The sequence below is a fragment of the Zea mays genome, chromosome 2 (assembly GCF_902167145.1).
Source record: "Zea mays cultivar B73 chromosome 2, Zm-B73-REFERENCE-NAM-5.0, whole genome shotgun sequence".
In the NCBI taxonomy this organism is placed as follows: domain Eukaryota; kingdom Viridiplantae; phylum Streptophyta; class Magnoliopsida; order Poales; family Poaceae; genus Zea; species Zea mays.
This window is the reverse complement of record NC_050097.1, coordinates 109,583,449-109,586,736: the sequence shown is the minus strand read 5'-3', so window position 1 is coordinate 109,586,736 and position 3,288 is coordinate 109,583,449. Positions and strand designations below refer to the sequence as shown.

At 36.6% G+C, this 3,288-nt stretch overlaps 1 long non-coding RNA gene across 1 annotated transcript; it reads right to left on the bottom strand.

Annotated features, from left to right (window-relative positions):
• Positions 1 to 1,893: 1,893 nt before the first annotated feature.
• On the bottom strand, positions 1,894 to 2,723 carry LOC103646818 (uncharacterized). The gene is made up of 2 exons (XR_562456.1): positions 2,612 to 2,723; positions 1,894 to 2,269 (listed from the first exon to the last, which is right to left on the bottom strand). It is a non-coding gene; the product is annotated as an uncharacterized lncRNA (long non-coding RNA).
• Positions 2,724 to 3,288: the final 565 nt, after the last annotated feature.

The window sequence follows — 3,288 nt, the reverse complement described above, 5'->3', positions numbered from 1 at the left end:
ATAACAACATAGTAGTGAAGAAAAAAACCTAAATTAACAAACCTATGTTTCTCTCTCCATGCAAACACACCATTCATGAAAGATAAAAACATAGTGGATAATTAAAACAAATTGAGAAATAAAGGGAGATTTTTAAAGACAAATACCTAAGTAACGTAATTCAAACACTAACAAAACCCTTTATTTATCTCTCTACATAAACACACAAGAACACACTAAGAAAACAACTAAATATATATTGGAGAAACTAAATTAAGAATTAAACATGAAAAAGGAGAGAGAAGAGACATTATCTAACCATCCTAAGCAACCTCATTTCAGGAAATAGAGACAATAACCTAGCTACTCTTCTCTCTAAAACATGGTGAAACCCTAGATAAAAAAATGTGGCTAAAATTGAGTAAGAATGATCAAAAAGAAGCACAATAAACATAAACTAACCTTTCTTAGCTACCTCATTCCAAAAAATGAAGGTCAAAACATCTTCGCATGTATTTTGTGAAATCTGGTCCTCCACAAAAGCCTCTAATGTAAGGTGGTTGCGAGATAGAGTTCTGCACAGGGACGAAGAAGGGTATTTATACCAGAACCTTCACTGGTGGTTGGTTAGGTGAAGTGCCAGTGTAAATTTGTTTTCACTAGCGGTTCAGTTAATGAAATTGCCAGTGTAAATCATGCATTTCCATTGGCGGTTTCATTAAGTAAACCGCCAGTGGAAATACATTTGCATTTGTGCTTCACTTAAGTTAACCACCATTGAAAATGTATGATGTCCATTAGCGGTTAACTTAAAAAACCGCCAATGTAAATGTGTTTCGTTTATGGTTCTTTGGTCGGACCGGCCGTTTTACTTCCACGGGCACACAATAACTGAAGCCGCATGTAGAAATTAGTGCCCATGCAGGCATAGAGTTGTTTTCTACAAGTGAGTGATTTCTTTATGATTGCCTAATTCGGTCCTTCAAATTCATTAATAGTTGCTGGACATTTGTTGTTATATTGATGCTTATAAATGATTTTCTATCATGTTTATTACTTGATCATTTCTACTTGTGAACAATATGAATTTGTCATTGCGTATATTTGTTAGTGCCTTCTCTAATGTAGATTGGGTAGGCCGGATGCTTGGGTGGACTTTTTTTATGTGGATTGTGTAGGATACTCGGATGACCGATGATCCATAGGAGGATTTGCTGTTTTTTCTTGGTTCAAATTTAATATTCTAGAGCGCTAATGAAACAGAATATAAGTCTTTGGTTAGTGCTACTATCAAAGTAATAAATGTGGGTTCAGAAGTTATTTGAATAACTAAAATTTTCATTGCCAAAGTAGACTGATCGATTACGGTGTGACCTATCTTTATGCAAGTCTAGTTTTTTTATTCAAGGACAAAAAATGTTGAGGTGTATTACGATTTTTTCATGTAGTAGAGTGTCTTGTAAGAAGTAATTAAATATTCACTGGTGTCTACTGAAGATCAAGTCACTAATGTTTTGGCAAGCCCCACGAGGGAAGGTGTTAGATATAATAATTACGAATACCCTAGTAGTTGTAATCCATCTATATTTAGGCGCTAGGAAGAATAGTACCCGGTCAAGATAGTTAGAGATATTCTTTTATATTTTTTGCGTGTAATAAAAGCCTTGGCCAGGTCAATCTTCAATTCTTCCATGTATTTCTAATTAAGACTAGGGTACATTCCTGCTCTATATATAAACATGCAGATTACAGTAGCAACAACAGGTACATGGAAACTATGTGGAACTCGCATCATGCACATACACATATATGTTTTACTTACACTGAGAGTTTTAGATCAGTTATGGAAAACATGATGTACTTCCAAATATTGTAGCGTACTTATGAAACTGGAAGGACGTCCACCGAATCTCATTGAACCAATGTTGGAGACCATTGTATTATTCATGCAAAGATTTTCCTTTTCAGAAAACAGAAGATTGAAGCAAATATGTTGAATTCCTAGAGCAGAAACAGACAACTACTATAGAGAGGATGAGGCTAAACTACTATCTAAATGTCTGAGAGGTCCCTGCCAAGAGACATTATGTTCCTAATAAAAATTAACAAAGATGATACAACTACTTTTTACAGAAGACACAGTGACACAACCCATAGATTCCTCCTTTTATACACCTGTGTTCCTTCACTACATTCGGAGGCGTTATTAGCTGCGATTGAAACCAGCACTGGCTCTTGCACATCCAATTCTTGCAAAACATGGCCCTAAAATCTGCATAGCTGCATATGTCTGCAAAAAGTAGGTGTATATTCACATGTTAAATTCTTACAATCCATGCATCTTTGCTCGATTGAATCATTCACATGAAAATGTCTATCAACAAATAAACAAAACTATAGATATCACTATGAGTTGTTAGTTTGTCAGAGGAAGAAAAAGAGAGAGTCAAATGGTACTTTTTTTCAAATCAAATAAAAAAGCAAATTATACAAGCTAGCAGATGAATAACTGTGAAACACAGATGCATGTATAACTGTATAGATTTGGAAGTCTCCACTCATTGTATGTTAACACCAAACTAATAATCAAATAGAGAAGGAAGCTAGATTTCTCGAGAAATATAATACGAACCAGCAGCAGATGTTTGATCTGACTGCAGCATGAGGGCTAAGAGAAGACAACAGATAATAACATGTTTCATGGCCATCTTGTTTAGCAAGGATAGAATAATGGTAGGACAAAAGGCAGTACACACAAGGATATATATGTATTTATAGATAGCAATAGCACCTAGATGATGCCTTATACTTATCCTAACAAACTAAACTGACACCTAGATGATGCTTTGACTGGCGGGTTCAAGCATAGCATGCAACCACTATATTCACAGTCTAAGCCATTCCGTTTAATGATCCATTTGAATAGAAGTTCTGTCATTCTGTTGCTTCTCTTGAAATTATTCCGAAAATTTTTCGTCAAAAATAACTCGACATTTTTGTACACGCACGTTATATATTGTTAGGATTTATGGGCTAGGCCCAAATTGAGAAAATCAAATAAATCCAAGAAATAGGTGGAACCAAAAGCCCATATAAGTGTATGGCTAGGGAATAGGTGGAACCAATAGCATCATATTGCTAGTTCTAGTGGAGTAGAGCTAGCTTAAATATGGAAGCCACACTCACTCACCAAGTCATGGATGAGAGGAGAGAGTGTGGAGAGCCACACGCGCTCGCTCGCTCGCTCGCCTGGCCGGGGCGGGGCGGGGCGGAGGGCGCGGGCGCACGACATGCGCGTGAATGGTCCGT